At 38.2% G+C, this 21,580-nt stretch overlaps 2 pseudogenes; both read right to left on the reverse strand.

Annotated features, from left to right (window-relative positions):
- Positions 1-1,636: 1,636 nt before the first annotated feature.
- LOC113335278 lies at positions 1,637-3,148 on the reverse strand (annotated as a pseudogene).
- Positions 3,149-5,805: 2,657 nt separating this feature from the next.
- On the reverse strand, positions 5,806-8,065 carry LOC113335279 (annotated as a pseudogene).
- Between the last annotated feature and the right edge of the window lie 13,515 nt (positions 8,066-21,580).

Raw genomic sequence — 21,580 nt, forward strand, 5'->3', positions numbered from 1 at the left:
GTTGCCGATGCCGTCATCGACATTGATACCTCAACGTAGTAGCCATGAGCTACCGATGCACCTACCCATGTCTCTGCCTTCGCATGATTTCTATATGGGAACCATGCCTACATTGACGTCTGTACCTATCTATAGTAATCCTATGTTACAGACAACTCTACCTTCAAACAATGTGCCGGTAATATACTTTTCACGACTGTTTTCATTTTTGTACTCATGCTGATTGTGAACTCAATTGTACATCTCATGTTTCGATGATACATGGTCATTTAACTAATTTTAATTATTAATATAATAGCAATGGTATACGGGAGGTAGTGGAGGCTACAATACTACAAGCAATTATCAACAACATTCCAATGGCATGGTTAACTTCTTACAGGTACAGTTGATGAATTTGTTTGTCTTCCCTGTTCCCCTCAAACATTTGTTCATTGGACCTTGCTACTGAAAAGAGAACCTTGTTACGTCAAGGATTTGGGTCATTGAAGCTTGTGCGCTTCATAGAAGCTGTTTTATATAAGTTAATTAGCAAGTTAGTTCAAATTGATATTTGTATATCTAATTATGTGTACATTTTTATAATGATTTGCAGGAACAAGTGCAACTACAAACAAGACAAGGCAACGAGCAGTTGAATAACCTACATCCCCGCAGCTACCAATGAGTGAAGGAGCAGGATATTGATGCAATTATATTCTGTCTTTCAATTAATAAGATAATTTAGAAATTTTTAAATTGTTATATTTATGCTTTTAATACAAAAATTTTGATTTCAAATTGTTATATTTATAATTTAAAAATTTTGATATATTGTGCATTATCACTTCCTAGCGGTAGGTAGATCAGATTTCTAAGTGAAACTGAAAGACTGCCACACTAACAAACGCCTGAACTCTTTTTTTTTTGAAGCAAATGTAGTCTATATAGCAATGAAAATAAATTAATCTGATAAATTTAACTATAAAAAATAATTTATTTATATTCTCTCTCCCAAATTCATTAACGGAATCCGTTTTGATACTGTTTCCAAACCGAGAAGAGTGGATTAAGGAAATTATATCCGGTTTTGATATTAAAAATAAAGAGGAATACGTGGCGCGATTTCATTGGCTTGGCACAGGTGGCTCATATTGCCTTTGGCACAGAAGATACGGACCCAACAGGGGCTTTGTTGACAGTCCAAATATTTTTCAAAACTGTCACATAAGTATTTTGGTGACAGTTTTGAACTGTCACCTAAGCCAATTTTTCTACTAGTGAGAATAGGCGGTAAGAGGAAGATGATTAAGTGTAGTAGTTCTGCTGCTGTGCCAATCAAAAAAGTAGTAGTTCTACTTCTCCTACGAAGATGCCGCTAAGAAAACGAGGTTGGATCTATACAAAAAGAAAAGGTGGATAAATTCTTGGTGTAATTTCCCATACTTAATGATACGATCGAGAGAGCGTATGATTTGTTTTACATAATTCCACACAGTCGAAGTTGATTCAATAAAAGTTGGCTACATTGAACAGACAAAGAACCAATTAATTCATTAACGTAAGAGAGCACAATGGAAATGCTAGGGAACACGATCACGGGTTGGCAAACCCTTAAGTGATACAACACCAAGAAAAAGCAAGATAATAACCCCACAAAAACTAGCAAGCAAACAAAACTAAAAAACATGACAAGCTTTTACAGTACTGATATTGGATCACGGGATGAAATGACACGAATATATCAAGGAATACATTTTTCGAATGTTAGTCCTGATCCATGTAACTTCTCTTCCATGAGACGATCAAGTTGTTCAACCATTGAAGGTGTCAAGTAATTCTTCCAATCACCAACCTCGCCTTTTCTGAAGAAGTCTTTGTTTGCCAGAAATTTAAACCCAATCTTTTCATTTTTGTTAACATCCAAATTCATCAAATGTTGAAAACTGCAGAAACTTGCTACTTCCTTGATCATTCCTTGACTCGCTTCTTCTGTAGAGAAACTATATCCTATGAATTCTGCAAGTTTCTTCAATTGGTGTTCCGGTTGCTTCTTTAAATCTTCATACTTTAAAAACAACACTTTATGAGGACTCTTCAAGCTTTCTTTCCAATATCCTAGTAGATGATCCCAGAATGGACCATAAGCTGATACTCCGTGGCAGAAATATTTGAAAGCATCTTCAATCGACATAGGGGTAATCTTCCTATTGATCCTATTTTTGTTTATAAAATGACACAAGGAGATGAAAGTGTCATGAGGGTTTCTACTTATATAAACAACCTTGCAATTTATAGCACTACTATTAAAGTCTGCGGGCATCCAACTCAAAACCAATTGGCAATGAGTGGAGAGGCCCTAAGAGATTATAAACCGCAGGATCTTAGATTGCCCAATAATGTGGGACTAATATAATAATCTCAACACGCCCCCTCACGTGTAGTCTCGATGGGTCTAACACGTGGACAATAAATCGGGTGACGCGGAGTAAAGGCACGGTCAATGACTCGTCGCAAATAGCCTGCTCTGATACCATATTAAAGTCTGCGGGCATCCAACTCAAAACCAATTGGCAATGAGTGGAGAGGCCCTAAGAGATTATAAACCGCAGGATCTTAGATTGCCCAATAATGTGGGACTAATATAATAATCTCAACAACTACTATCCGTAACGGATACAGGTAAAGAAGGGTATGGGAGATGGGTAGCTATAAGTCTGCATGGAGAATCTAGGCTACTAGTTTCAGTGTAGCCAAGGAGACCGGAGTCTTTAGGAAAAAATCCGAAGTCGGCAATAGGAACAAGTTCTCGGGGTGAAATTGTAAGCAATGGATGGTGATGGTGATTCTCGGATGAAGAAAATATAGGGTAACGGGTTCGATTGACAATGGCAAAAGCCAATGCTATCAACCAATTTGTACCTGATTTGGGTATTTAAGCTAGTATCAAATCATTATCCAAAGGTTTGAAGTTTTGTTGAAAATTCTTTATACTTTCTAATGTTGCAGCAGAGATCCAAAAACCTTGATATTCATGTAGAACTGAAAATCCTAAATCATGACGACCAGCACTACTCTTGGAATTAGAGTGATCAAAAGAATCTTCATTAATAATGGTTCCCATGGATACAAGCTGTAATTCAAGGCACAATAAACTAGAATTTATCATTATTATTAAAAAAAGGTAGGAAATACCAATTGGTCCTACAAATAATATATTAGAGAAACTCTAGTCCAATTGACCTAGTCAATTGTCTGTTTGGTCCTATTTGGTAATATAAATTATAGTTTGGTCCTAAAAATTATAGTTTGGTCCTAAGATGACGTCATGGATGATGTAATTTTCATCTTGTAGTGGCAAAAATATCCTTTTAGATAAGGACCATATATATAGTCAAAAGGTAAGAGAATAAATAATTTCTCAGATCTACTTTCTCTCTCTCCTCTCGGTCTCTCTTTTTTTCTCCCTGCTACTGCAATTTTTTTAGGGTTTTTTTTCTCTTTGAAACGAAAGATGAAGACGAAGATGATGAAGATTGAAAACGAAGATGATGAAAACGGAGATGATGAAAATTGATTTGATTACAAAGATTGATTTCAAGATTTAATTTTAACTTTTCATGCTGCTGTCAAAGAAGATGAAGATTGAAACGAAGAAGATGAAGATTCTGCTGCTATTTATGATGATGATGAACCTTTATCATCTTACATGCTTGGGTAAGTTTCGGATCTACAAAAGAAGATGAAGATGACGGAGTTCATTTCTGGAATGAACTTTAGTTTGTGATGAAGATTTTGATATTTTTTCGTTTGTTGTTGCTGCTGATGATGGAGAGGATGAAGATGATGAAGATGAGTTGCTGCTACTGATGAAGAAGATGAAGATGACGGAGTTCATTTCAGGAATGAACTCTGGTTTGTGATGAAGATTTTGATGTTTTTTCTTGATGAAGATAGATTTATGTTTTTCTTCATCGCTGCTGCTGCTATTGTTGAAGATTATGAATTTTGATGAAGTTCATTCTTGAAATGAACTCTGTTTTCTTTTTGAAGATGATGATGAAAACGATGAAGATGATGAAGACGACGATAGATTTATGTTGAAGATGACGATGAAGACGATAGATCTTGATTTTTGATGTTTGTTGCTCGTGTTGAAGATCTTGAATTTGATGTTTTTCTGCTGGATCTGTTGTTGCTGCTGCTGTTTAAAGACAACGAAGATGATGCTACTGCAGTTCATTTCTACGAATGAAATCTGATTTTTATGGACTTTTTTGTGTGTGTTCATGTAAAGAATGAACTCTGGCTTTTTAGGTTTTTATACGGAGTTCATTTCTGGAATGAACTCTGTTTTTTTATGTTTTATATGGAGTTCATTTCTGGGAATGAACTCTGGTTTTTTAAGTTTTTATATGGAGTTCATTTATGGAATGAACTCTGGTTTTTTAAGGTTTTTATATGGAGTACATTTCTGGAATGAACTCCGGTTTTTAGATAATTTCTGAAAAAATAAGTAGAAATTAACAGGAGTACAAAAAATAGGTAGAAATTAACCCAGAAGGGTACTTTTGTCCATTTAATATTTTTTAAATAATTATGGACCAAACAGTAAAGGTGTTTGACCAAAGGCCTAAACAGACATGAGCCCACCTAAAAAAGGACCAAACGATTATTTTCCCTAAAAAAAGCCCCCTAACCCGGTGTGTTAGAATACGGGCATCCAACTCAAAACCAATTGGCAATAAGTGGAGAGGCCCTAAGAATTATAAACCGCAGGATCTTAGATTGCCCAGACAATGTGGGATTAATAATCTCAACACGTCCCCTCACGTGTAGCCTGGTTGGGTCTAACACGTGGACAACTAAATCGGCTGACACGGAATAAAAGGCGCGGTCAAATGACTCGTTGCAAATAGCCTGCTCTGATACCATGTTAGAATACAAGTGAGTGGAGAGGCCCTATGAGATTATAAACTGAAGGATCTTAAATAACTCAACAATGTGGGACTAATAATCTCAACACGATGCATACGCACCGGATGAATAGAATAAAAAAGTACCAATGTTTGAGGTGGTCATTGGAAACATTTTAGGATGAATCAGTAAATATTCTTCATATATGGTTTCAAATTTGATGAAAAATACTTTATTGGGTTTGGATGTGAAATTTTAAAGGTGGGATTTATGGATCCATGGAATTTGGTGGAGTTACGTTTCTTTGGATATGTTTGACCAAATCCCTGGAATCACATTATCCACGGGATGGAATTTATGATTTTCAAACACACCAGTAGAAGTATTTCAAGTTTTTCCATTCGAGAGAAGTTCTAGCTTTTGGTTCGCCACTCGATCTATAGGAGGCGGCGCAATCGGGGTACTCCTTCCCCCATTTGTAGAGATGGCGGATATTATAAGAAGCCTCTTCCTCGGGTGTTCAAGCTCACATTGAGTCTCATAAAAATCATAAAAAGAAATGATACACATAGACGTAAACATAATCACATGGGAACAAACCACATAGATAGATAGATCGATCATGCAGTATATGGACTAAATAAAAGTCTAACGTTAATATTGAAAAGGGAACAAACTGGTTAACAGAACCATATAGTATTTGATTTCCACATATATAAATTAAATAGTACATACGGACTACTGCAACAAAAAGTGTAAAAAGCAACATTTGATGCGAAATACCAACAGTAGGAACTTTTAATGTACTCATGAACATGGAACTACAACTTGATGAGTGCCTAGAGCCGGTGGCAGATTTCTCTCACTCAGCGGACGCTTCCTTTTCTTAAGCCAATGATGTATGGATCATCAATAGTTAGATTTGAAGGGATGATAAACCTTAAGATCAGCGACAACACCTGCTACTGAGCCGGCTGCAGCTGCAATTGAGATTACTAAACAAATAACGCTGAGTAGTTGAAGGCAAAACCATTTGGGTCTCCACTTGGGTATCTTTTTCTGTGATATGTACATCTCCACCGGGAAATAAACAGTTAATGGCCAGAACGCAAATGCGCCAATAATCCCAATAACGTCATTGAAGAACGGAAGAAGCATGGATATAATTGTAGTTAGCACCACAAACATTGTTCTCCAAACAACTCTGAATAGGTTGAGATTGTAAGGGCGGCATCGTGGGATAGGTACTTGAAAGTTTTTGTTGACGAAATCACTCTTTGGCCATTTAGTTGCTGCACATTTTTCGAAGAAGGCAAATAAGGGCTGGCAATAGACTTGGTAACCTCCAACAAGGTGAATTACAATTGCAACGTTGGCAATGTCGACTAACCAATATGGATTGTAGAACCCAAACGCGGTTAGCAAGTTTCCTGGTGCCATGTCACCGAATGCCGCATAGCCCATAATCCACAAAGCATGTAGAAGATCGTTGTAGTTCAAACACTGATTAAACTTGCTTTCTTCATAGTTTTAGCTTCTGATGGTGGTGCTTTTAATGTGTCCTGTTTGTTCCAAATAAACACAGTTAGAGGGTGTATTTTCTTGATTTCTTTGGTGCTGTAAGAAAAAATTTCTGGTCCTAGTAAAAATAATGTGTACCTGAATTTCGATTAGGAGCATTGAATACGAGTAGGCAAAAGCGATATTTCCAAATGCTTGGGATCTCCTCCATATCTTTTGGGCTTGACTTACCGTACCAATGCTAATTCCGGTCAGACTTCCTTTGAATTTCCCATTTTCTAAATAAAAGAATAAGTATACAGATTTCAGCAATCTTAAAATAAATATGAAACCAAGTGCTAGAGAAAAAAAAAGAATCACAAAAAGGAACTATATATAAGCTAACCTGCCACTTTGGCGATTCCAAGACCCATTCCGATTCCGGAATAAGTAAATGACATGACTGCAGCAACCTTTGATAGCCATGTAATTTGATCGATGTCTGGAATTTGGGAGAATATGATTTGTAGTACACCAAATATGATCATGTATGGGTTACTCGATGTATGGCATGGGTTATCGTTGTGGCTAGCATGGAAACAATTAGACCTCTCTACAGCCCTGTTTTATTCAAATTACAAACCAAACAAGAAATCAGAACAAAACTATACATTTTTTTTTTTTTTTTTGCTCAGCAAAGAAATGAATTAGATTGAAAAGAATGAAAGAATACAAGAACCCGACAGCCCATAGGCTTACAAGAGGCTAAACTACAGAAACTACCAAGAGCCCGACAACCAAAAGGCTACAGAATCTAACAAACCTAAAGAGAAGAAAAGAATACAGAAAACAACCCAAAACTCAAAAAGACTCAACCACAGTCAATAGGCTAATGCGGAGTCAGAAAGAAGATTCCCCATCTCACTATTATATTCGAAGTATTAACCCCTTTAAAACATTCTAGACTTTTAGCCCAGTTGAAAGCGTCAATCTTTATATCCTAATAAACTTGTAGATGAAAAGCATACATATTTAATTTCCAAAAAGCATATTTAATTTCCAAAAAGCAAATAAACTTGTAGATGAAAAGTTTAGGTAAATTACATCATACTTATGGATGCTGCAATCGTATATCCAATTCCCACACCAAAAAGATTTATGTATTGAATCAACCCACAAAGCTTGACCTTAGAGCCACCAAGAGTTGTGCTAACAGCATCCATGTAAGTATAGTTTCTCTTGCCAGTAACTTGGTCACCAGTTCTGTAGCAGTCAGCAAGTAAACAAGATGTGTAGTAAATCACAAAGGCGAACACGAGCATCACAGCTGGACCACCAATCCAACCAAGCTGCGCTATAGCCCATGCTAATGAGAGCACTCCTGATCCTATGACAGCCGTTATAATATGTGCAGTCGCTGTCCATACGGTTCCTACAGATTTAATCAGAATCTTCAGTATATATTTTACAATCAAAAAGAAAAAAGAAAAATACTTTGATAATACTAAAAGAATAATTAATATTTACCTGTTCTTTTAAGTCGACCATCATCATCAAAAGATTTGGATCCATCTTGCAGTGGTGGCGTTACATCAAGTGAATGATCATATTGCAAATCGTGATTCTTAGTTGCAGCAGTAGCATTAGTATTCACATTGATGTCACCCATCGTAAAACGAATTAAACACAGACAGTAAGCAAGTAGTGAGAAAGCGAGAAACCAGCTAATAGAAAATTTGTAATGTGCTTTAGCTGCGATAGACTTGTCTCCTTTTATAGGAAAACAATATAATACTGAACCTAATAGAATTCTACTAATTAACCTCTGATAATTCGGACAATAAATAATTTCCTATTAGGAAACAAATCATACTTAATAACCACAATATAAATCCAGGAAAACAATATAAAACTAAACCTAATGGAATTCTACTAATTAACCTCTGACAATTCGGAAAATAAATATTTACATATTAGGAAATAATAATATTTAGTAACCACAATATAAATCCTACAGTAATTCTTATAGAAGTCATTCATCTAAGTCCTGATCTGCTTCAAAAAATAATAATAATCTACTTTCCTCAATTAAACAAGTATTCATCATAAACCGCATTCCTGTTACCACTTTCCTTAATTAAAATCTTGCACTATATATAGATTACATAGCATGCGAGATTAGAGCTGCACATGGGCCGGTTCGGACTGGGTTTTTGTGGGAACCGGTACATGTACACGGAGTTTACCGGTTCCTCAATTTGTGTACCTGTACCTGGACCTGTACCCGGACATGTACCTGTACCGGTAAGACCGGTCCGGTTCCAGACCGGTCCGGTTCCAGACCGGTACCGAGTTTTTACCTGAACTTTGAAACACATGCTAACAAGTAACAACAAACTCACTCAACATATAAAGTTCAACATTAAAAGTTACAACTTAGATTTAAAATAACAAAGGTTTATAACAACATCACACACTTGAGTTCAAAATAACAAAGGTTTAAAACAACATCACACACTTAATAAGTTCAAAATGACAAAGGTTTAAAACAATATTACACACTTAAGTTCAAACATCTAATGGCGCTGGCTGCACTATCATGGAGTTTAATTCAAGCATTTTTTAGCAGAGAATCCCATAAGGCTGCAACAAAAAAGTAAAACAATAAAGTAAGCAAGCAATACAAGAAAACTTGAAAAGTAAGTACTATTAAATAGAAAAACACTAATATATTACCTGCCTCATCTTCAACATCATCATCAGGTATATAATCACACAAAAGATCAAGAGCAATGGGCTTTTGAAGAAAGCTTTGTGTACAGAGCAATGCCTCAACTGTCTTTGTTGATAAAGAAGCTCTCCACGGAGTCAGCACGCGCTTCCCGGTGCTAAAAGCTGATTCAGAGGCCACTGAAGACACAGGCATGGCTAATATATCTCTTGCCATGTATGACAATATCTTATACCTGCTTTCATTAGACTTCCACCAAGCCAATATGTCAAACTGGTCATCTTGACCTACTACACGCATTCCACCATCCATCACATCTGTCAAGTACCTATCGAGCTCTGTTGTTCTTTCCTCTTCAACACCTTGGACTTTCCCAATATTGTTTCCTCCTCGATTGAATTCTAGCAAACAAACCATGAGATTGCACACTAACTGGATTGACAACAGTATTATCAGCATCAATAGTTGACCCCTCCTCGTGAACTGAATACAAGGACTTATAATCTTCAAAGAGTTCTTGAAATTCTATTTGAGCAGACATTGGTCAGGTGTTCTAAGTGCATTAAACATTAAACAGTCAATGATTCAATGTCATCTAACAAACATTAAACAATAATAAAACATTAAGAATAAGCAGTAATAAAACAGGCATTGGTCATACACTAACAGGAGCAATGCCATCAGCATCATTGGAATCATCTGGTGCTTTGCGCTTCCCCATTTAGCACCTCAAAGGCCTACAAGGCTGCAGCATATCAGTGATTAAGTGCAGGTAATTAACAAGACAACAAGATAGAGAAACGAGAAAGGTTTTCAATCAAAGCAGCTTACAAGAAACTATATGAGCAACATTACAACATTAAGTCTACTGTCAGTGATCAAACGCCAAACAAACATTAGGTTCTACACACTGATTTCTCATGATTCTATATTTAGATTTTGAATGGTAATATTTGCTAATATGTTCAATCCAAACCTAAGTTCTATCCAAACCTAATTACAAAGACTAATTCATACAAACCCCTTCAACTGAATCCAAATCATTCACCACCCAAATTCATATCAACAGAACAACTTTATCAATTGTATTTACCAATACTAGATCCATTTCTACATAAGCACACCAACAGCAACACCCAATTCATCTTCCTCCTAAAACAATCCAATTAATTCTTAAATACAACCTAAAACCCTAGTTTCTAATTCTCCTATGCAGAACCTTAAACCATCAACCCAAATTCAATCCTAACCAATTCATCTTCTTCATCTGTGGATTCCAAAACAGTCACCCTTATTCATACGAACCCTAATTTTTGGGTTTTTGGGAAAAACAGGGGAAAACCCTAACTTTCTACAAACTCAAAAATTAAACCTCATGCAAAACTCTAACTCAAAATTTACAGAAGACTCATCTTTAATCTATCAGCACAAATCAACTTCAAGGAAAGAAATCAATCAATTCAGAAACCTAAATAATCTTACCCTTTTCTACTTCTTTCAGAACTCAAACAACAGCATCAGCGTCAGTGCGTCACCTTATTCGTTAAGCTTATTAAGAATCTTTGTTTACTTTGTATAGGAATCAATAAACAAGAACCCAAGAAGATTCAGAAGAAAAACAAGGAAAGCAAATTTCTAAATTGAGAAAAAAAAAGAGAAAAAAAATTGAGATTCAAGCCAGGAGTCCAGGACTAACCTTGAATCTGTGGGGGGGTGAAAATTGATACGTATGAACAAAGAAATTTCACGATCTATGGTGCATGTTGTTCACTTGTTCTTGTTCTCGTCTTCAGACTCTTCAATGAAGGAGGAGTTCAGATCGGGAAAAACGAAAAAAATAAAATGAAATACCCTATGTTTGAAGATGAGACTAAACCTACAAGGGATGGCTAGGATGTAATATCCTAAAAAATATCAATGGCTCTAATTTACCGGGTATTTCGGTCCGGTACAGATCGGGAATAGGCCAGAACCAATACCTGTACCGGTCTGTTCCGGGTATCAACATTCAGAACCGGTACCTGTACTGGCTACTCCGGGTCTGGGTCGGTACAGGTCCGGGAATTATGGGTTTGGAGCGGGTCACCGGGTCTGGACCGGGTCTTGTGCAGCTCTATGCGAGATGGTGCAACACTGCAACTAAGAGAGGCTATAGTAATATACTTACGAGCAGGGTCGTAGCAAAGGTTTTAAGGGCCCTAGGCGAACTTACTGAGACAGGGGCCTATATAAGCAAAATAACAGAAATTCTGGCGTTTTGATATAAAATTATTACACATCGTCAAATGATACTGCCAATGTCAAACGATACTGCCAAAAAAAAGTTAAAAACACAAAACAAATACCTTATCTCATGATAAAAACTGATCTTCCTGCCCTTTCCGATGCGAAATCTTCAATTATACTATCAAAATCAATGTTATCTAACATCTGAATCTCAATAGATAACATTGCTAACCCATTGAACCTTTCTTGTGACATCGTGGATCGAAGATAATTCTTAATTAACTTCAACTTCGAAAAACTTTGTTCGGCCGAGGCGACTATAACTGGAATTGTCAATAAGATTCGGTATGCAATAAACGTATTCGGGTAGCAACCTTCCATATCCTTTAAGAAATTCAATACTTCAATTGCTTTACTGGTTTCAGGTACACTTTCATCATCAAAATATTTCTTGTTCTTTTAATGATGCGTTTTTCTGGAAAATTAGGTTCAATCCCCATTGTTGCGGTGACCGCTGTAGCGTCATTTTTCTTATGTGCATTCTCATCATTCACCAAAAAATCACCATTTGTTTCCATCTCATTAACCAAATTTTCCCATTCTTCATCACTGTCATTCATTGTTTCTTCATGGATGTCATTATTTGAAACCAAATATCTATTCATCGCTCCTCGTAGAGAATTCGTAAGCTTTTCGGCTCTTGCCTTTCCCTTTTTTTATAAGCACCACTCTTGCATTTTGTTCTTCTAAATGGACATCAATGTTTGATCGCCTCAAGAATGAAAAGATAAAACCTGTGCACAAATATGCCAAATTTGTATGTTATGTCAATTAACTAAGACTTCATTTTAACAATCATCATTTGGCAACTGTAACAACACAAACATCAAATAAATCTAAAGAATAAAGACTTGAAAAGTATTAACCAGTGAGTGAATCTAATTGAAAAACGAATCCTAAATCAATTGCTTTACTTAGGCAAATAAACAACTTAAACAGAATAGGTATTTGGCAATACATCAAATCAGTTTTTCCCCCAAATTGGATACCAAATCAATTGCTAATCAGAAATTTTAAAACAAGAAAAGGAACTAGATTATCGTTGGGTGGAACTTACTTTGATATAAGTAGTTTAATCGTCTTCTTCTTTTTTAATTGGAGATCTAATCATCGGAAGAAACCCAAACGGCCAAACCCTGGATTTTTTTTTTTTGATCAATAAAAGAAACCCTGGAACTTCTATTAGAGAGAGAACAGAAAACCCTTTTTTTTTCCTTTAGGTCTCGACTAAACCTATAGCAACATATAAAAATTTTGGGGGCCCTAAAATTTGGGGGCCCTAGGCCCTTGCCTAGCTGGCCTATAGCCAGCGACGACCCTGCTTACGAGTCTGAGGCCTGAGTGATTAGGGTTTTTGATATTTATAATAATATCTATTGGGTAGAGATAAAACTATCAGTAGATGAATATTGAAGATCTCTCTCAGATAGAATTACGTTAAGGCTTGAGTGATAAGGTACGGTTGGGTTGTATTATTTGATTACTCTTATAACCGTACTCCCTCCCTCTTTGAAAGATGATGTATAAAAAGTATCATCGACGCCACAAGGCAAAGGAAAGATCTCAAAAGTATCTAGAGCAACAGAGGTTTTATGACGACCAAGATGATGATGTTGAATCTTCTACTGATGATCGTCCACAATCTGGGTGCTACCCCTCTGATGACGATAATGATGAATCTGATTATGATTATGATCTTCTACGACCAGGGGAGTACCCCTTTGACGATTGTGAATCAGATGATTCTGCACCGGACGATTCTGCTAAAGATTATAAGCATATGCCTGTGAGTAACTTACCAGTAACGACATTACCATTACCGGTTAAGCTGGAGAACCGGTACGCACTACTGCTTGATGATGAGGATGATGAAATGGAGCCGAGCTTATGTTTGAATCACCAGGACATAGGAAATAGTACATTAAACAGTACTTTCTCTAATGAGAATCCTGGTGATGAAAGGGATTACGAGGTATATCGCAATATATACGGCAGCTTATGAGTGAAGAGAACAGGTAAGTGTAACATGATTAAGGGTAGTAGCAAAGCTAATCAAAAAAGCAGTAGTACTACTAGTACTGCTGCTGATGCTAAGATGATTGCGAGTAGTAGTAGTATTGCCGATCAAAAAAGCAGTAGTGCCACTTCTGCTGATGATGATGACGCTAAGAAAACGAGGTTGACTCTATACAGAAGGTTAGCGCTATACAAAAAGCAAAAGTGAATAAATTCTTGGTGTAAGAAGGGAAACAACGACAAAAAGACGCTCTATATTTACGTAGACAGTTACTTTCGAAAGAATAGAAAATTAGGATATGGAGTTATTATACGTTATCATTCTGGTTTCCCACTAGTTGCTCCTGTTGGGGTTCATAATCAAGGAAAACCGGTTTCAGCACTTTATCATGAGTTGCAGGGAATTATTAGAGGTTTAGAACTTGCAATTAAGTATAGAATTTGGAATGTTAAAGTGCGAACCAATTCATTTGCTGCTGCATTGCTGGTAAAGACCAGTCTGAGAATGTTTCATAGGCATTGCTTTTGTGGCTCAACCTTCGGCACTTGTGAGAGATGTGTGTGGCACCATAGAAGCCCCTTGAATTTAATCGTCGATAAAAACAGCCGTCTTTCTGGTGTGTATCCTCTCCTTCAAGAAATTGTTGACAAGTGTATTATGTTCGAGAAGAGACATGGATTATATGCAGAAGTAGGCCTGGTCTGGACCCTCACTTTCATTTCTAGGCCACTTTTTTTATTTCTTACAAAACTAGGCAAGTTAAACGGATTCCATCCACTTTAACCATCTCGGTCACTTTATCGCGTTGACTTGTCAATATCTCGCCAAATTATCATATAGGGAGATCTCATACATGTGGTAAGATTACTAAAATGTCCTTCACACGTGTGTGTCAGTCACGTGTTCGATCTCATTCATTCTTCTTCTTCTTATCTTCTTCTTCTTTGTTTTCTTCTCCTCCCGTTTTCTTTCTTCTGCTCATTAGTGAAGAGAGGATTTGGAATTAAATTAGGGTTTCACTGAAAAGATTTGTAGGAAGAAATTGATGATGGTTCTGAAATTGATTGAACATGGGAATTCGAGAAAAAGGGTTTGATAGAAACTGAGAAGCAAAGTAGATTAAGGTTCAGTTTATGAAGAAAGTATTGATGGTGTTTGGCAGTGATGGTTTCGATAATCGAAGACTAGGGTTGAATTCGAACTGAAATTGGGTTCTTGGTGCTGGTTTTGAATGATTCTGCTGGTGTTGATTGTTCGAATTGGAGATGGATTGACAGAATATGAAGTTAGGGTTTGGATTGAGAAGCTGAGCAGTAAATGAAGAACTGGGTACTATTGATTTGGTGGATACCGTTGGGATTGGATGGAAGAAATTGAAGTTTTGTGTGTGTGATTCAATGTCAGTTTGTGAAGAAAGTATTGATGGTGTTTGGCAGTGATGGTTTCGATAATCGAAGACTAGGGTTGAATTCGAACTGAAATTGGGTTCTTGGTGCTGGTTTTGAATGATTCTGCTGGTGTTGATTGTTCGAATTGGAGATAGATTGACAGAATATGAAGTTAGGGTTTGGATTGAGAAGATGAGCAGTAAATGAAGAACTGGGTACTGTTTATTTGGTGGATATCGTTGGTATTGAATGGAAGAAATTGAAGTTCTGTGTGTGTGATTCAATGTCAGGTCAATCGAAGAAGGAGAAGATATTGTTAATGTGGATTAAGAGGAATCTGATGCTGCTACTCATTGCAGTGTGACATGAACTGAAGTGTAGAGATTTGCAGGTGGTGATTTCAGTTGAGGTTAATGGTTTGGTTGCAGCTGCAATTGAGTGCCAGATGGTTTGTTGGTGGTATATGAATTGCGAGAAAGGTGTCACTGTTGTTGGAAATGAGCTGAGCTATTGGTGATGGATGCTGTGGTGGCCATGTGTTGAGTTGCAATGAAGCTGAGAAAAGAGCATTTGGGTTGTTGTGCTCCAAGGATTGGTGGTGCTGATGTTGCCAAGGGTGAACTTAGAGAAGGTTTAGGTGATGCCTGAGGTTGCAGTTGAGCTAGGAGATGCAGGGATTTGAGTTTGGCAGCAAGGGGATAGTGTTGGTTGGCCTGGAGAGGAGCAGAAAAGTAGAATTGGAGCAGTAAGGTGTTGTGTTTGGTACAGAAGAAGGTGGTTGATATTTTTGGTGCTGTGATTTGCTCAAAAGAAGATGGGTTTGCAGTGCTCTTGAGGTGTTGATGCTTCTGGAAGTCGATTGAGCTGGTGGATTTGAAGATATGGTGGTGGCAGTCCTGGTGGTTATCAAGTTACTCAAGGGAGGTGAATTTGTGACAGTGCGTTAAGATGTCTGGAGTTGCAGTGCAGGTGTATGCTGAGCTTCATTAGAACCTGAGAACAAGATGGAAGAAGTGAAGTGCAGGCAGTTGGAGTTGCTGCTACAGAAGGTTGTATATGAACTGTTGCAAGTGGATGGAGCTAAGTAGATGCATTACAGAGAAGGATGGAGTTGTTATAAAGTATTGGTTGTGGCAGTGATGGTTGAAACTGTTACAAGAGGAGTTGTGATTGCAATCTGTTGGTGCTCAAGTGGATTGATAGTGGCTCGAGGTGAAGTTGAGTGCTTGGTGTGGTGTTGGCTGCCCTAGTGGTAAAAGAAGAAGCTGTCTGAGCTACGGCTGAAGTTGCGGGTCCATATACAGTTGGAGTTAACTGGCACTGATGAATGGATTTTTGAATGCTTGTACTTCCTGGGAATGTGATGAAATTGCAGTGCAGCTGAGAATTACAAGATCAGCAGGTGGAATAAGAGATGAAGCTACAAAATGGCAGTGGTAGCTGCAAGATAGAAGAAATGTTGAGCAGTATGGGTTCAAGAAGCTACTGCAATGAAAAGAAGGGATTAGTGGTGTTGTTGTGAATGAGGTCAGGTTGCAAAGAATGTGTGCAGTGTTATGAAATGGAGGTGTTGAACAGAAAATGCAGTGGCTGCAAGAATGAGTATGGCGATATTTAATGTGGTAGTACAGATGAAGCTGATTCAGGTGGAATGAAAGGTGCAGCACTGGTTAGGCCTTGGCCTAACTTAGCTGACAAGCTCTCTGACTCAACCTGACTTGGCTGATTTAACTCACTGATATAACATTAAATCAGTGATACAAAGGACTTTTAGGTCTTTTTAGTTACACCTAACGGTGCTAACTTTTCATCCATCACTTTTGGTCAAAACTTGCCTAGTCTAGCAATAAATAAAAAAAAGTGGCCTAGAAATGAAAAGCACCAAAAAAACGGGCCTATTTTTGTAAAAAGCCCAAGAGACATTCGCGAGATTTCATGTTAGTTAGGTTAAGTTAGTGTCAATTTGGAAACCAACATAAACCTAAAAAGAAATACATGAAAGGTCGCAACCTTTGGGAATTCAAGTTGGAATTCGGTAGACACAACCCTTGAGAAATCCTTGAAACATCATGATTCTTCATTGAAGAGGTACTTGAAGCATCATGATTGTTCATTGAAAAGGTACCAATGATTTCTACAAATACCCTACACACACTTAGAAAAAAGATAAACAATCAGAAACCTAATTATCATTCTTCTGAATCACCGATTAAGTTTTGTGTCAAAGAGAGAGTTCATCACTTTAAGTTTTGGTTCCCCGTTTCTCGAAGTTTGGAATGCTAATACATCGAGAAGTTAGTCGTTATATCATGGGAGACAAACATCGATAATCCGTAAGCACCCGTGCGGGGTGAATCTGTCTTAAGGCTAGAGGATATAATCCTTGCCTCGACTTAGGTTTGTCTAATTGGGTTTGCATCCTTTTTCTATTTTCTCTATTATAGTATGAGCACAAGATTTCTAACAATCTTAAGACAAAATTCTTTTTTATAATCTTGTGTGTCCGTGTGTTTGAGGGTGAAAACAATTTCTGCTGATTTTGGTAATTTCGAGTGTGTGGGTGAGAAACGAGTCTAAACCCTATACAATGTACTGCAAGGGAGTACTTTGATTCGAGAGATCAATCTGTACAAAACCGGCCTAAACCAAGAAATGGCCGTTCCAGACTTGATTCGGTCACAAAATGAAGGAGAACGGTTGGTATAGGGAGGGAAGCGAAGAGAGTGTTGAGACCAGAATAGTTGATTCGGGAAGAATAGTTGTTTGACGACTTGTATCAGAAAGTGGAAAGCTAACATATGGGAAAGCTAACAAGTGACTTCTTAGTGTTATATTCTCCTGACCAAAAACTTGTGCTTTGGTGGAAATAGGTGAGACCTATTTATGCAAGTCGCAACGAAACGTATCATGATCTCGTAAGAAGTGGAAATAGTTGAGTAGCCTGGAATTGATGTTTCCATAATGAAGGAAACGTTTCACCATTACTCCTTGTATTTACTAACCACTTCACTCTTATGACACTTTCTTGTAACGGGTGTAGTGTACGCCGCACGCTTTAAACCGCCAGACCAATACCCTGATGAGTATCCCCTAGTTTGTGACATGTATTGATGTCTCGTGTGTTTTGTGTAGCATGTTGCTATTATTTGGAAAGTTGAGATTGGAAGGCTTGTCGGCTCGGTGGTGACCTTCGACGGTCGAGATTTTGCATCTTGAGAGGGAGGTTAGCCGTTGATTGTGGTTACCTTCCGTTGGTAGCCAGTGGTGTGGCCACGGTGCTGGCATGGCTTGCGCAAGCTCTTGGCGTGGATAATTAGGTTTTGGTGCCGTGACCATAGAATTGGCATAGCTAAGTGTGCGCCGTGGCCAAAGAGTTGGAAGTGTATCCAAAGGTTGCCACAAGTCGTTTGGGTTAGTGGCGAGCTTGTACGGCTGAGATTTGCATCTCAGAAGGAAGGATAACCGTTGATTGTTGTAACCTTTTGTTTGGCAGCCAGCGGCATAGAGGCATGGCCGGCATGGCTTTGGCGTGGCCAAATTAGGGCTTTGGCACCGTGGCCAAATTAGGGTTTTGGCACTGTGGCCAAGAGTTGGCACCGTAGCCAAGAGATTGCCACAAGTCGTTTGGTGGCAAGTTTGTACGGCTGGGAATTGCATATCAGAGGGAAGGGTAGCCGTGACCAAAGAGTCGACGGCGGAGTCAAAAGGTTGCCACAAGTCGTAGGGTTTGGTGGCAAGCTTGTACGGCTGAGGTTTAAATCTCAGAAGGAAAGATATCCGTTGATTTTTGCAACCTTTCGTTTGGCATCCAGCGGCATGGAGGCATGGACGGCATGACTTTGGCGTGGCCAAATTAGGGCTTTGGCACCGTGGCCAAATTAGGGCTTTGACACCGTGGCCAAGAGTTGGCACCGTAGCCAAGATATTTCCACAAGTCGTTTGGTGGCAAGTTTGTACGGCTGGGATTTGCATTTCAGAGAGAAGGGTAGCCGTGACCAAAGAGTTGGAAACGTAGCCAAAAGGTTTCCACAAGTCGTGTGGTTTGGTGGCAAGGTTGTACAGTTGAGATTTGTGTATCAGGAAGAGGGGTAGCCATTGATTGTTGCAACCATCCGTTTGACAGTCAACGGCATGGAGGCATGGCCGGCATGGCTCGTTGGTAGGTTTTTAAGAAAGCCTACAACTACACCTTCAAGTATACAGGGTCGAATGTAGCTAGTGATGGGAAGAAAGGGAAAGTCCTCAGGGACTTGGAGGGTGCAAATGTTGTTTCTACTTTTCTAGTGACAGTGGGAATGAATTTTGTGTTGTGTTGAAACACAACTGAGCTGTTTTGGTATGTGACTGAAATAGTGACAGAAAGTAAAGGTAACAGTGGCAGGGTACTAAGGCTTCAAATCCACCATTTTACCTATGCTAAGGCAATCTCAGTTCAATACTGCTCTTGTCCCTTGTTAGTTATCAGTCAGCTTCTAGGCTTTCTGACTAACTAGATGGCTGTGGAGGTTCTATGCCTGCTGCTCATCAAAGGGTTGGGTTAGAAAGGAGGCTAAAGGCACTAAGATAATTCTAAACCTTGTGATAGTTGGGGCTCTCACACTGCAACTACCCGCAAAGAAGCCACTTAGGTGTTTTAACAACCTAAAGGATGTTCTTTGATTAAGACTATCCTAAACATTTCAGCACAACAAGCACAATATCTAGCTTGGATTGAATTAGCAGAAGCATCATGATTTCATCTCCCCCTTAGCAATTAAACTAGAACATGATGAATTGAACAACTGAAATTTAAAATGAACTGATATTGAAAACAAAATTAACAGTTGAGGTCCTGGATATTCCAGGCCTCTTGGTGGTGCTCTGGCTAGTCCAGGCATGCCCATTACAACAACCCAAGGTCTCAATTTATAGTTGCACACGTCTAACCCTAGAATCCCCAAAATATCAAAATTAGGGTTTCAAAGAAATCAAAATTAAATCATACCTACTTTCTGAAAACACTCAATAACGTCGACCCATTCTTCTATTGCGTCTTTTGTGTCTTCCCATGCCTTCAATTTGTCCATTGATGCCTACCAACTATTCTCTCCAATTTCACACACAAACGGCTAGGGTTTGGGGAGATGTGAAATTGAAAAGGCTAGTTGAGAGACATAGAGGTGATGATGGACTTAGGGTTGGTGGTAAGTGGAGTTAGTGGTGGTTGTGGTAGTGGCAGAGAGTTGGTGGCGGAGCAGGTGGTGGAAATGGGTTCTGCATCGGGGGTGAGGGAGAAGAGATGGAGAAGAAGGAAACTCGATGGGAATTAGGTTGGGGTGCGTTTGGTTCTGTTTTGGGTAGGGTTAGGTATTGTGGTGTTGAGCGGGTGCAGAAAATTTTGATGTTTAGCGACGCGAAGATGTTGGATGAAAAGATGAAGGAATGATCCAACGGCTCGATGGAAATGGATATGAAGCGACCTTTGGATCTGGGATACATCAAAACTGACGGTCTGAGATGGAGTTAGGTGCTATAGTGTTAGACAGGAACATCAAAACTCGATGGACTGTGATGGAGCGACCATTGGATGATGGAATGGATTCAATCTGACGGTGAAGGAGAGAAACGGGTTTGGGTATTGATTTTAGGCTTAGAAAATGGGTTTGGGTTTAGGAAATGGGTTTGAGCTTAAACAATCTTGAGCCCACTTCTTCTTTAAGAACAATTTCTTCCTTTGTGAGACCATTTTCATCCTTGAGTCTTCCATACCGCATTCTGCACTTCTTTTCCTCTAGAGTTTCCGCCGGCTTTCTCCGTGTCTTTGCACTTTTCGCTCCGCAACTCATCTAGTCTTTATTTATTACCTAAAAATGCAAAATTAATTAATAAAAATATTTATTCTTGAAAACAAAGAAAATACAGAATATGGGATAAAATATATAATTAATGCACAAAAGATGAGTTAAATGCCAAGAAAAATATATAGAATCATGCACTTTTTCGCACTCATCAAATACCCCCAAACCTGAATTTTACTTGTCCTCAAGTAAAACAAAACTAAGGAAATCCTACCTATACCACTGTCGCTGGTCTCTCGAATGCATTTAGCGTATGTGTTGTAGTAATTCGATTTGCGGTAAATACGGATTCGATGCTCGGTCTTGAATAGATTTATAAACAAAAATATATACAAAATTGTCACAGGATCAAGAGATACCGGGACTCAGGATTTCACCAATTCTTATACTCATACGATTCAATTATTAATTCTAGACAATTAAAGCTTATATTGATAAAAAATATCGACTCTTACTTTGCCAAAAATAGATTTTGTAAGTATAATATGTAAATCATAAGCATGATGCATCAAGAATCTCATGGATTAAGCATACATCATCAGACAAAATCACAAATAATCAATAAAATTCATAATTCCATTCATAATAGTGCAAATAGTCATAAAAGAATTAAATAAAATTACTCATGCATAAAGAATGGTTTCCTCCATCATCCCAGTATTGGGGTTTAGCTACTCATAATAATCATGTTCTCAAAATACATACTTGATGCTCAAAATATGATTAAAAGAGTGAAAAATATAAAACAGTGGTTCTGTGACCCACAAAATTCGTCCAGAAAGAAACGATACCAGTGAGCTGCAGTAAAACAACGACACCCAGCTGCTGCTGTTGACGCTGCAGAAAATAAGACTGCTCTGAGCAGTCCGTTCTTCGTGTTCTTCAAGGTTTGTTAATGGCAGCAGCAGCAGCAGGTACAATTCCT

The sequence above is a fragment of the Papaver somniferum genome, unplaced genomic scaffold, assembly GCF_003573695.1.
Source record: "Papaver somniferum cultivar HN1 unplaced genomic scaffold, ASM357369v1 unplaced-scaffold_139, whole genome shotgun sequence".
NCBI lineage: Eukaryota > Viridiplantae > Streptophyta > Magnoliopsida > Ranunculales > Papaveraceae > Papaver > Papaver somniferum.